This window comes from Macrotis lagotis, chromosome 1 (genome assembly GCF_037893015.1).
Source record: "Macrotis lagotis isolate mMagLag1 chromosome 1, bilby.v1.9.chrom.fasta, whole genome shotgun sequence".
Lineage (NCBI taxonomy): Eukaryota > Metazoa > Chordata > Mammalia > Peramelemorphia > Peramelidae > Macrotis > Macrotis lagotis.
Window position 1 is genome coordinate 121,327,395 of NC_133658.1, and position 14,381 is coordinate 121,341,775.

Sequence of the window (14,381 nt, forward strand, 5' to 3'; positions counted from 1 at the left end):
ATCTCCACTGATGTTGCAGTCTTCTTTGAGAAAGAAGGACAAACACAACAACAAGGATTTCACGTTTTGAGTACCAGTAGCTAAGTTAATGTTTACAAACAGTTTGTTGTGAGTCTTATCAGTCCCTTTTCTACCACTCCAATATTATGAAGGTAAATGTGAAAAAAATGGGGCTGCTCAGGACTTAAGGTCATTTTCCATATTTCTTTGCTTCACAGATTATCACAGTTAAAGAATTTGTCATTAAGTATGCTCAGCTTCCTTGTGACAAGCCTTTAAGCAGTTAGCCAGGCACATTGGTCCTCAAGAAGCTGTTTGTTATTGGGTGGTGTATTGCTGGAAACCTTTATAGCATGGTATAACCTATTAAAGTTTATACTCCATTGATATTCAATTTTCACCACTCCGGCTACCTGTCTTGCCTTGAACAAATCAATTAACCTTTCTGAGCAACAGTGTCCTCTTCTATGAAAGGTCTCTTCCAGTTCTAAATCTATAATCCATAACATGATGCACTGGTAGTTGGACTGTGTGGACTTCATAATAAATGTGTTTTCTTTAATCCAAGACTTAACAAAATCGAGCTTATATAATATAAATAAAATATTTATCCCCTTAATAAGATCTTGAAGTAGTTTCTTTTGCTTCCTAGGATAAAAAAGCTTTCAGCTCATTTTCCTTAACTTAACGTAGAATAAAATGCCAGGTTTAATCCTATCCACACTTGTTAACTAAGTGACAATGTGCAAGTGCTTTCAGCCTCTCCAGTCCTAGTATCATCTTTATATGGATTGCTTAGGGTAATAATGCTCCCAGGATTATTGAGAACATCAAATAAGATAAGGATAAAATAATGCATATAAAAATACTAGATAAATGCCACCTGGGAGCTGATGTCTTAAAATTACAAAATCTTTAATATCACATGTATTATACATCTACATTTCATATATTATTTTTCTTGAAACACTGCAGAAAATAGAATTATTAATCTTATTTTACAGAAAGAAACCAAGCCTTAAAAGACAGGCAAAATTAATTGCTCTTAATTGTATATCATAGAGATACTTCAATAGCTTGAACTAAAATCTAAGTGTTAAAGCATTTAGAAGTATTTCACAAATAATCTTAGTTCTTCTTTGTAGACAAATGATTGCCTTATTTATTATTGGGAATGTTATGAGATGAGATTCAATTTACAACTGGTTAATGCACAATTTTGCAGTATGCTCTCTCTTCCTTGGGAAATATATTTTAAGTTTTTATAGAAGTAACTGCCTTGTTTTGTTGGACATAATTTTAAAATTACACAATCATGAATTATGCCTGAGAAAGCCATTATATTTCCTCTATGCCTCAGTTTCCTCATCCAAAAAGTGGGGTGGGGTGTAGTATATATGGCGAGATTATCTTTCAGATCTGAAAGACCTAATAGGGAATCAAGAAATATTTTATTATCATGTAATATTTTTAAATGCATATTTGAGATTACTGTATGCAAAGCACTATGTTTGCTTTTGTAATAAGTCAGTGGAGCAAAGGAAACCATGATAAATATGTTTCAGAAAAATGCAACTAATATATTTTGGATTTGGCAGTGTTGTAATCAATCAGGTGAACATAGAAAAAATTGTAAAATGCAGCAAAAGTGGTGAGTTCCATGACTGTCAAGCCTTTATTGTAAGTGGTTTTATATGTCATTATAATGCTCTCTATCTAGAATATAGCATTGGGATGTTATGTGAGAAAATACTTCAGAGAAGATCATTCTGATAACAGTGCTTCCAATAATTTTTTCTTCCCCTACCATAAAGTCTAAGGAAGTCATCCTTGCTATAGAAAACATATTATATCAAGGATCCAGTACACTTCATTATTTAATTAGTCAAAAACATTCACAACCTCCCCAAATAAAACCACCTACAATAAAGACTTGGCAGTCATGGAACTCACCACTTTTGCTGCATTTTACAATTTCATCTAGATTCACATGATTGGTTTCTACTATAAGAAATACAAAATAAGATATTTCAGATAATAGCCATGAGAAAGGATTTTTCACAAGTAACAGAATATTCACATCTGTTTGAATTTTATTATCCATGCCAATGTATAGGTTAATAATAAAGAAAGAGGGTCACTACTAACAAAATGCACTATGTTATGGGATCTTACAACTTTTTCATCTTTCTCCATAACTGTCTGTTTGGGGGTACTAATCTGAGAAAGATCTTCTCTGGTAGGTAACTTTCTTTCAGTTAAATGAAGGAAAATGAAACCTGAACAAGAAAAACTTGTCCCGAGTACACTATAGATAACAATTACATATTGAATTTAGTTACTGATTTGGGAAACTAATATCTTGGGATTTTTAAAAATCAATTTCTTTAATTCTTATTTTTGCTTCACTAAACTAAGATCCAAATGATCTAACATCATTTGGAGTTTTAAAGAGCTTGACCTAAAATTTAAAGGGATGAAAACCACTAGGGACAAGCACTATTAGTTAATATTTTATAGATGAATACATACCATTTTCAACACATTCCCTTCATAGCAACTTGATGAGGTACATAGTATAAACTATTATATGAACTAAAAAGCTTTTATTAGGAGTAAAGCACTGGACTAAGTATTGGAAATGCAGAAATCCAAAACAACCTCTGTCTTGAAGAAGATGCAGAAGACAATACAGATGAGAAATTTCAGCTTCAAGTCACATGAAAAGGAGCCCTGGTTGTTAAGGTACTGCAACAAAACAGATGGTGATGTCGCTTCTTTAATGTCATTTCCACTGATAAAATCCTATCTGGTTCCGATGCTGAACCACATCACATACCAAAGACTTGGGTAGTAAAGACTTTATTTTCCGAGTCTCAGTAATCATGATTCCTCAGGAAGAGGGAGTACAGTACCTGCAGAAATTCCTGCCAGGTGGCATTTTCACTAGGCCTGCTTCCCAGGCTGATAGATGGAGCATGGGGTGGGAAGGGGTCAGTGGTGAGCTGAAAACAGGACTTGGTGGTCTGAGACTATGCTGTCAATTCTGATTCATCTGCTCTGTTATTTGTGGAGGAAGAGGGGGAAGACCCTTTCTCAAAGGGGTTGCTCCTCTCCATGATGGCTATGGAACTGGATTCTCTTCATCAGTATCTGAGGGGAGGTAGTAGCTGAGATGGTAATGATGTTATATGATTTGCTTGGAGCACACTGCCCATCTCTCTCTCTCTCTCTGGATACCTTGCTGCTTTCAACTAGCCTGCTTGCCCTTTAAATAGCAGTTGGTTGTTTCTTATCTCCACTGTATACATGAGAAAACTGAGGCTCAGAAAAGTTAAAAGACTTGCCTAATATCACACAATCCAAAGAGTAAAGATAGGAATCTAGATTTTATCTGATGCCAAGACCTGAACACTACCTTTCTACAATCAAACGTTGATCATCACTTTTTCTAATACAACATAGATTCTTTAGTTTGGTCTGCTAAAGCTTAATTCTAACAAACAAGTTCAAATCGTTTTCACTTGCTAATAAGGAAATTATTATAATCTTCCAATTAAGAATTTTATTTACTTATTTTTGGTAATGTATGGAAAGATCAGTGGAGTAAGGCAATCTAAGTTCAAATCCTGCTTGATACCTACTGTGCAAAGACCATGGCAAAATCATCAAACCTCTCTGAATTTAAAAGTTAACAGTTTCCTCATCTGTTTAAAAAGGGGAAGGATTATATGTGAGAGGTAGTAATGATAACTATTTCCTATTGAAATAATAACTACTTTGAAGTACCTACCTACTTCAAAAAGCTATTATGAGGATCAAATGAAACTATATTTAAAGCACTCTGTAAAACCTTATGTTACTCATTATCAATGTTGATGTTTCCTCCAATTACATGTTTTGTTGAAAAAAATTGTCTGTAGAGAATACTAAGCTAGGATTAGATCTAGGATTATTTATTATTATACTACCTTGCTACCTACCAACAAAGTGGCATCATATGGACTCATTATTGACTCTATTGGTGTAGGTTTGCATTCAATTATGAATTACAGGTGTATATGAACTTGTATTTATTTGTGATGCTGTCACATGAAAAAAAATCTTGTTTATCTGAACATCTTATTCCAAAGTCAAAACAGATTAATTCCAAGGCCATCAGGTGGCATAGTGAATACATTACTGGATTTGGAGTCAGGAAGATCTGAGTTCAAATTCTATCTAAGGATACTTGGACAGATCACTTAAACCTCTGCTTCAGTTTTCCTCAGTGGTAAAATGGAAATAATAACAATATAATAACTGGTCTATCTACCTGGGCTGTAGTGAGGATCAAATGACCTAATCTATGAATGGCACAGAGAAGGCACTTAATAAAGGTTTGTTTCCTTTCTTGAATTTAACTTCTAAAACTGTGGGCTCAACAATAAGAGAAACTGAGGACTCAAGAGAGAGTAACTGCATTTGGTGAGCTTACTCAATAAAGAACCGTAAAATACACTTCACTTAAAGACGGACACTATTAAAAACAAACCAAAAAAAAAAACACAAGTTAATAGAAAACTTCTCCATATTTACAAATCTTATGGTAAAAATATACCTGCAAGACTTTTCAAAGATACTAGTGAGTCCATAACCTCTACTTTATAACACTATGATCAATCATCTATGATTCAGCTTGTTTTCTGAAAATTTCACTTCAATGCAAGCTTTTCCATTTGACAATCCTTCTTTAGAAATTCTGCCAAAGATGTGGAGGCTATGACTCAGGGCTACTAGATGTTAAGAAGGAGGTGATTTCAATTTAAGAAGTGGGTGGGAAATCAGAGGGAGCAAACTGAATCACTAACAGCCTACTCACTTTTGAAACCCAGCAAATGCTTTTTTGCAAAATAATTTTATAAATTCTTTAGTGATAAATCTTGGTAAATGCTTTAAAAAGAGCACTCAAAAAACTGAAATAGATAAAAATTATTTCACATATACTATTTCTAAAATAGAGATAAAACTAAATAAGCATCTTATTAAACCTATAATTTCTCCATTGCTGAAAAAGAACCAATTATAGGCCAAAAGACTTCTCAAGTCAATAAGGTGACAGAACTGGTCTATGCTGATCAGCTGGGTGAGCCAATCTCAAGATTCATCAAAGCTGCTTTTGGACAGGTGATTAAAAAAAATGGTAAGCATTAGCTTGGGAATTGATGTACCCTCCCTTTAATGAAAATGAAAATAATGCACTATTAAGTAAAAAGGGTTTCAGACTAGAGGGATAGTTCAACCTCTAAGACTAAGATTTCTAACTTTGAAACTAAGGTATTACATTACAAAAACCATAAATTCAACAGGTTCTCATGCAAAGCTCTGGTGAGCTAGTTTTGTTAACACAAGAGACCAGTCTTCTTTTGATAGTAAATTAAAAGGATCAGTAGGAAGGAACAAATCGAAGAAAAATCGATATTGTTAGCTGTAGTCTAAAATTAAAGTCTGCTTTTGGTGTTTCCAGTACACGCAGTACATTTAATCTGGCATAAACCCAGAGGAACACAAAGTACTTAGGAATATTGTCTGCCAAAAGCCAGAAATATAGCACTTGGGTTTTGAAGAACAAACAAAGCACCTCCAATTGTTTCTCTTCACCCAGTGTAGTGCTAATGAACATAATCAAGGTGATCTTTTAGAGACACAATTAAGTTTGAAATCAACTGGCATAAGAGGCACTAGACTGAGCACCCACTGGCTGGCAAAGAACCAATGCTAACCATTTCATAATTCACTCCCATAGTAGGCAAGGTTAGGAACATCTGTTAAATTTCACTATAATACAGATATTTTTATCTTCTTGCCCCTAAACAGATAGATACATAACAGTTCAGACAAATGCAGCTTGTTCTATGATCAGACTATTATTTAAGATGATAGTATTAGTCTAACATAATGCAGGAAAAGTGACAAACACAAAGAGGAAAAAATGACAACCAGCTTTGAAATTCAACTAAGCAGCTAATTCAAAAGTATTTTTGTCTTAGCTAGTTTATTTATGTATAATTTCACTAAGAAGCAAGATTAGAGTATCATCAGCTAACTTCAAAACATATGACTATTTCTCAAATTAGTAAATTAACAAAAAATAAATTATATATCCCAAATACATATCTTCCAGTTACCCAGTTGATAAAGGGAACAATTCTTGCAAAAAAAAAACAAAAACAAGAAAAGATCAAAGGAACAGCAAGAGGAAGAAGGAAAGATAAGCAGGAAAAAAAAAGGAAATTCTGGTGCTATAGTCAACTATTAAACTGAAGATTAATGGTTTTAGAATCTCCTAAATAAGGGAGGAGAATTCTAAAAGTGCTGTCACTTTACTGAATCAGAATGTAGCATGAAGTGAAAAGCTCTGCTTCTATGTCCATTAAACACAGGAGAGGTGACAGATGGAACACAGTGGGAAAAGGTAATGGTTAAGGTGACAACAGGAAGGAGAACATAAACTATAAGAAATGACCTAAAGACGGAGAAGGTATGAAATTATGCATTGAGTTTAATGGACAGATTGTAGAGAATCACTTGGAATTTGGCATTAATTCCAGAAAGCTCCAACAACTGAAATAGATTTTTTTTATCAGCTAAACACTGATGATGCCCAAATAGGCTTTATGGTGATCAATATACTTAAGTACACAAAATATGCAAATTTAAGTTTTTTATTATATTGTTATTTTTTTGCAAAGCATCTCTTTCTTCAGTATATGCAATAAAGAGAGTACTTGGTCACATAACTTCAGGAAATCCAAGTTATTAACAAGAGATCTGTCTAGAGCTTGCTATCTTATAGGACACTAAATCTTCTCTAAAAATGAGCCACTATATAGTATTGTCACCATTACTACCCTGAAGGACTTCAAAGCCTGCTGGGAGAAGCTTTTACTCTTTTTAAAATTATTTTATAGAAGAATAAAACATACATTTTCTGGCTTGTTTAAATTCTCAGAGCTAACAGGAAAGCCAGGAATTGAACACAAGTCCAGTCTTTCATGCTAACCTGGGCTAGTGTTCAAAGGACATTAAGTAATTCAGTCTACTATTCATAAATTAAATAACATTTATATAGTTTTTTGCAAAGCATTTTACATATATCATCTCATTTGATTCTCACAACAAACCTTCAAGGTAGAGATTATTATTATCCTCATTTTACAGGTGAAGAAATAGAAACTGAAGGAGGTTGACTGACTTGCCCAGGGCTCCACAGCTAGAAGGTGAGATTAAGGCAGCAGGCAAATTTAACAATAAGCAAAATCTTACTATTATTGAAAAAGATTAATGTAGAAGCTGTTTTAAATGTTGACCTAAGGGGAGGCTAGGTGGTGCAGTGGATAGAGCACCAGCCCTGGAGTCAGGAGTACCTGAGTTCAAATCCAGCCTCAGACACTTAATAATGACCTAGCTGTGTGGCCTTGGGCAAGCCACTTAACCCCATTGCCTTGCAAGAAAAAAAAAACAACTAAATGTTGACCTAATTTGGAAACTGATTTCTCGTTATAATTTGATTCTTCATTCTATACTATTTAGATTTTATTATAAAGCTGTGGTTACCAAAAAATAGAAAATAAAATTAGTACTTAGTGACCAGTGTTTGGTAATGCACTTCTCCAAACTCAACTGTGCTGGTCCTCCAACAACAAACATAAAATCCATCATTATTACCTTGGTACCTGAAAGGCTGTCAGCAGGGTAGGACCTTACAAGCACTTCCATTCTCCAGTCTTTGTTTTTTAAAATCCATGATCATTTCCCTACCAAAATGAAGTACTATTGTAGAATATCAGAGGGATTTTCACAAACTATCAGGCATATTATTTTGTAAATCACCTTTTATTCATGTGTGTGTGTGTGTGTGTGTGTGTGTACTTATAATACATAAAAAGATAAAGACCGGCTTTTTTGAATAATAGCAAAGTAACACAGTATAACTAATAAGCTCAATTTTTTTAGAGCAGAAAAAAAAGATACTTTAAAAAACATACAGGGATGGCTAGGTAGCACAGTGGATAGAGCACTGGCCCTGAAATACCAGAGTTCAAATCCAGCCTCAGACACTTAATAATTTCTTAGCTGTGTGGTCTTGGGCAAGCCACTTAACCCTATTTGCCTTGTAAAAAGCTTAAAAAAAACATACAGAGGGGCAGCTAGGTGGTGCAGTGGAATAGAGCACAGCCCTGGAGTCAGGAGAACCTGAGTTCAAATTCCACCTCAGACACTTAATAATTAACTAGCTGTGCGACCTTGGGCAAAAAAAAAAATATAGGAACCTGAGTAATAAAAGTTGTAAATTCTTTAAGTGAACCAATTTGTTTGCAAAATACAGAAACATAAAAAATGTCAGCACATGCATGAGCTGGCATAATGTTTCCAAACTTTTGGAATAGGTTCACTTGAACTAATATTAGTAAATAATTCTTCTTTTCCTTAGATTCTGAAGCCATGACATGATAAATCTATCTAAAGTACCTTTGCTTTGCACACTTGAATTTTTATAGACTAACTACAGAATAGCATTTCAAAGAATTATATCGGGGCGGCTAGGTGGCGCAGTGGATAAAGCACCGGCCCTGGAGTCAGGAGTACCTGGGTTCAAATCCGGTCTCAGACACTTAATAATTACCTAGCTGTGAGGCCTTGGGCAGGCCACTTAACCCCATTTGCCTTGCAAAAACCTAAAGTAAAACAAAATAAAACAAAACAAAAAAAAGAATTATATCACTGTCACATATCCAAAAGAATATTGTAATCTTCAAGACTATTACTCTGGAAGGCTATACCATTATTCCAACAATGCTGCCTCTCTGAAATAGTTTTGGAATTTCTCTTCTGGAAAGGCCTTTTAAGCTTATCTTCCTTCTTTGACATTAAATTTGATTTCTGAAAACAGCTAAAGATTTTTCCAGAGTCATGTCTGATGATAGGTGATTTTGCTACTGTTACCAGTTTTAGTTAAAAACACTAAGGAGCAATATAACTAGCATTTTTTCTATGATTTCCAAGCAGGCTCTAGAAGCACTTTAAAAAGAGAGAATCCCTAAACACATTTTTAGTAACAGAAACATTTTTTGGGAGCAGCTTATAGTCTCTCAAGAGCAATGTTCATTTGTACATTTTGTTTGTTCTAAAAAAAAAAGCTTTACAAGTAGCATTCCTTCTGCTAACAAAAATTTGGCTTCTTTAGTCACTGAAATTTAGCTGTGATCAAACCAAATAGTATACCAACTATTTGTATTACCAATAGTAGCTAAGCATTCCATACCCTAGTAGTTCAGGGAGTAAAGTCATAAGCAAGTAAATAACAAAAAGTATCAGTGGATAATGGGAAACTGGGGAAGTGACATTTTTAGAATTAGCAACTTCTCTTAGGAGATATATTACAAAAGAAAAATCTGCTACAAATTCATTGAAAAGGAAAGTCAATTATCTTTCATTGAGGCTGTATGTGTTGAATTTTTAAATTTTTTTAAAAAATCACATTCCAACTGTTTAGCTTAGCTGGATGATGTTGATGTCATAGTTTCTTCCCCAATTATAGACAACAATCAGTTTTCCTTCTAAAAATGATTCATTGTGGTCTTGGACTATTAGAACTTCTATGTAGACATGGTTGTTTTATTATTTTATTATTTATTATTATTAGTCCAGTACTGATGATAGCAGGCAAACATCATGGTATGTGGAAAAATAATCAGATTCTTTCAATTCTAGGAATTTAAAATTCATTTCAATTAATGCCACCATATATTAGTCTTCTTAGCTTAATTCTGTAGATAAATACATAGTAGTTATGTTAAATAAAAGACTTCAATCAAATATTCAAAAGTTGTAGATTACTTGCTACTAACAATCATCAATAATTTCATTGTAAATGTTCACATTTCTTGAATTAGTAGCAACAACAGCCAACCTTCATATAGTGCTTTGAAGTTTGCAGTGCTTCAGATGCATTATATCTCATTTGAGCCTCAAGAACCTGTGAGGGAGGGAGGTTTAACTGTATCACTATTCTGTTTTTACAGAGAAGGAAACAGTTTGAAGCAACTTGTCAAACAGCTGATAAATATGAGAGCCTGGATGTGAATCTAGATCTTTCAGACTCCAGGTTTTATTAAACCTTTTAGCACCATGAAATATTTCCTTGCCTACAAATTAATCAAATAACAAATATCCAAGTACTTTTACATACTATATACTACTGTGCCAGAAAAAATAGTATAATACTCAAAAGAAGTGATGTGTCCTGACCTATATACTAAAAAAAAGTTCATGTCAAGTCCTGAAATCACATCCATGTCAATGACCCTTATTTCTTCTAGAGACCTAATATAAAATCAGTTTAGGGAATATTTTGCCCTAAAGTTCAAACTTGAGAAAAACAAAACACCACAAGTCTCACTCCTAAAAAGTATTATTTATATTTAGCTTTGAAATGTGATACAATTAGAGGTGGCCTGAAAATTGTTTTTTGCTAGCTCTGCAGCAGCAGAAAAATATAAAATGTTAAAGGATTTAAAATCATGTATGTAATCTCAACCAATGTGGCTAATAAAAGCGTTCTGCAGAAATTACTTTGTGGGTCTTAGTTCAGAATGCTATCAACTTTATTCAGTCCCAAATAGTTTGGAGATTTTAAAAAAGGCATTTGCCTAAAACAAACAATTTAGCAAAATCTTTATTATTTTGAGAATTCAAAAATTACAATTTTCTACCAGCAATAATAATATTATTTTCCCTTTTTCTTTTCCTCAGACTGGCCTCAAACTTTTTTTTGCTATTGCTTTTCCAGAACAATTAAAAAAATATTAATTAACTACCACTTTGGGAATCATTTCTCAAAAGAAACCTTCAAAAAAATCCTATTTTCTTCTTTCATATTCCAAAATGATTTTTTGAAAATTTTATAATAAAAAATGTAAAAAGAGAACAATTTATTTTTTTTAATATTTTTGCAAGGCTATGGGGTTAAGTGGCTTGCCCAAGGCCACACAGCTAGGTAATTATTAAGTGTCTGAGTCTGGATTTGAACTCAGGTACACCAGACTCCAGGGCCAGTGCTCTATCCACTGGGCCACCTAGCTGCCCCCAAAAGAGAACAATTTAATGGAAGCTCACATTTGGAAAGTTTACAAAGGTCCTTTCTTTCTAACAACTGTGATGTATTTTCATTTGATAGGTTAAGTGACATCTAGTTTCATATGGTTTATTAATAAATTCTCAGGTAGAACCTGAATTCAGGTCTTCTGAATGAAACTACACACACACACACACACACACACACACACACACACACAGCAGTACTATGCTTCAGCAGTTATCTGTGTGACTACGTTAAGAACTTTACCTTTAGGCTTTGACTATTTTACCAGCTATCAAAATTTGATGTCCACTAGGAAATGATTGTTCAAAGAATACAACTGGCTCATCACTTAAACAATCTAACAATAACAATCTAGGATGATATTCAAATGTCAGTATACAGTCGGCATATATACACATTTCTGACAAGCTGAATGGAAGTACAAATATACTCACAAAAGAGATTTGGTAGTATTTAATAGTGACTGACTCAGTTCTTCCACATGTATTATCCCATCATTCCTTTAGACATCTTTTTGTCAGTGTAGGTATGAATTCAGAGGTTGGTTTAAATAGAGAAGCTGGTGAATATGCAAAGATAGACTCCCCAGTCAATGCTTCTCTGATTCTCCAGTGACTGAGTAAAGAGAATGTTCAAGTAGCTTCTTTAAAGTGGACAAAGGATCCATGAGAAATCTCATTTGCTAATCTGCCACTGAGCTATGTAAATGTCAACCAACAGTATGACCACATAACTGATGATGTTAAGGAAGGGGAGGGACTAAAATAAATGTGTTTCTATTGGCACAATCCACTTCTATCTCAAATCAAAATAAATGTTAGCATCAAGACAATTTGCCATTTTACATTAATTCTATTGCCCCTAAATATATCTGAGTGGCACATTTAATTCTTTTAAAAAGGAGTAAATTTCTTAGAAGACACATTATACATTCTTCAGCTCAAGATTCACAAATGCTACTTTCTTCCCACACTCAAAGTCCTGTTTTGTTTGTTTTTAATCCAAGATCTAACTGGAGCAGGGAAAGGGATGCAGTTTGTTATTTTGATAATCCTCTCTTTGTACAGTTCCCAATGACTCACTTTTACTTTTAGACACAATGTATAAGTTTGGTCAGAGGGACAACAGACAGGACCACAATTTACAGCAGCACCCTACAACTGGAAGTACCTATGCAAACATCAAACATTCTTCCTTAATTTACTATTTAGTACTTCTTTGCACCTGCTCTTGTGATAGTGATAATTATTCAAAGAAACAGGAAACAAGCCACAGAGATAATGCATTAAATTTAAAGACATTTCTGGTAACTTTCAACTTGCTCAACTACCAAAATAAAAATGAACTCATGAACAGGCTATTAAAAACAGTCATACGCATTCACGGACCAGTTTAAGACACCGGACAAGATCAAGCTGTGCAGATGAATACAAACTATTAAAAACACACACACACAAGAAAAACTGTATTTGTACAAAAGGAACATAACGTTCTGGGGCGATATACATCTAGTCATCCTAAGAAAACAAGATGTCTTATCTGAAAGAAATAAAAAAGGAGCATTACAAACTGGAACAGTAGACAGCGCCTTTAAAAGTTGGGATTTTTTTAGAAGTTCGAACAATGCTTTTTGGCTACTTTTTGAAACAAATGTTCAACTGCTCTGAAACCAAATAACTCTTTGCAGAGGAGGACTTTGAACAAGACCAGGTAGCTGGCCTTTTTAAGTATTCAGCCAGGAGAGCTTAAAATAGACGCTTTTATAACATGTACAAATGTTATTGTTGAATGGCTTAAAAAGTGCATTTTCATTTGAGGAGTCATTAAAATCTGCTTAAAGATCCAAAGAATGAGGTTGCTCACCAAAAACAAGACTTCTCCAAGAATGGGGGGGGGGGGGGGGGGGGGGGGAGGCAAGGGCCGAGTCTCCTGCCCACAGGTGAGGCGGCGGCTGGGTGTCCCTTCACCCCCAGGGCCGGGAGGTCTCCAGGCAGGCAGCCCCCAAGTTCCCGGCGGCTCCCCGACCTCGGCGCGCCCACCCGGAGCAGGGGCGCGCGGACTTCCCCCGCGGGGGTGCCGGGAGGCTCCATTAATGAATGTTTGTGAAGTGTGGGGAGATGAAAGGAGGCCCCGGAGACACGCCGGGATAATGACAGTGATCGCGGCGACAATAAAAATTACTAAGTTGCGCGTCGGCGTTATGTAAGGGAAGGCAGGAATGGGGGAGAGAGAGGGGGAGAGAGGGGGAGAAAGGGGGAGAGAGGGGGAGAGAGGGAGAGAGGGGGAGAGAGGGAGAGAGGGGGAGAGAGGGGGGGAGAGGGGGGGAGAGAGAGGGGGAGAGAGAGAGGGGGGAGAGGAGGGGAAGAGAGGGGGAGAGAGAGAGGGGGAGAGAGGGGGGGAGAGAGAGAACGAACTTGTCCGGTGGGGCCCCGGCTCCGGGCCCCTTTGTCTCCCCTCTTCCCCCCTCGGCCGGCAGGAAGGCGCAAGGCCGGGGCGGGGAGGGGCGGGGGAGCGCGCCCCGAGTTGGCGGCGGCGGCCCCCTCCCCCCGGCCGGGCCCGGGTCCGCGCTGGGGGGGGCGGGGAGGGCCCGCGGGGGGCGGGGGAGGGCCCGGGCCGGCGGCTCCAGGACAAAGGCGCTTCCTCCTTCTTCCCGGGGCTCGGGATGGAGAGAAGGCAACTGAGCTCCCGATCCGGGGTTCGGGGGGGGGTTGGGGTCGCCGCCTCCGACCGCCCCCCGCTCTGAGCACCACCGCGCCCCCCGCCCCCGCCCCCCGGCACAGCCCCCGCCGCCCGGCCGGCCGGCCGCCGCTCCGTCTCCGCCGAGGAGCGCGCGGGCTCCCCCCGCCGCCGCGATACTCACCGGGCGGCCCCTCTGCCGCCTCCCGCACACAGCGCGGGCTGCCCGGGCCCGGCCGGCGAGTTGGCCCGGAACTGGAGCGAGGAGCCGGGCGGCGCGAGCGGGGCTGCGGGCGGCGAGCCGCGGGGAGGCTGCGGAGCCCGGGCGCGGGGCGAGCCCGGCGGGGGAACAGAGCGCAGGCGGCGCGGACCCCAGCAGCAGCGCGCGGCGCCCCCTCGCTCCCCCTCCGCCTCACCCTGCTCTGGGTCAGTGACACACGGCGGCGGGGAGGGAGGAGGCGAGGGCCGGGCCGGGGCGGGGCGACGGGCGGCCGCGCCGCAGCCCAGGCGCCTCCCGGGACTTGTAGTTCTCTCAGGGCGGGGGGCCCGGGAGAGCTTCACC

General features: G+C 37.9%; 1 protein-coding gene across 2 annotated transcripts in view; it reads right to left on the reverse strand.

The window, feature by feature from the left end:
• The window catches only part of PELI1 (pellino E3 ubiquitin protein ligase 1), a 75,448-nt gene extending 61,282 nt beyond the window's left edge, over positions 1-14,166 (reverse strand). The window contains exon 1 of one of the 2 annotated variants that reach the window (XM_074207203.1): positions 14,004-14,166. The gene's annotated coding sequence lies outside the window, so the exon portion shown is untranslated. Of the gene's footprint in view, positions 1-11,577; positions 13,029-14,003 lie in introns of those variants that run through there. The other variant, XM_074207215.1, reaches the window with a different exon arrangement.
• Positions 14,167-14,381: the final 215 nt, after the last annotated feature.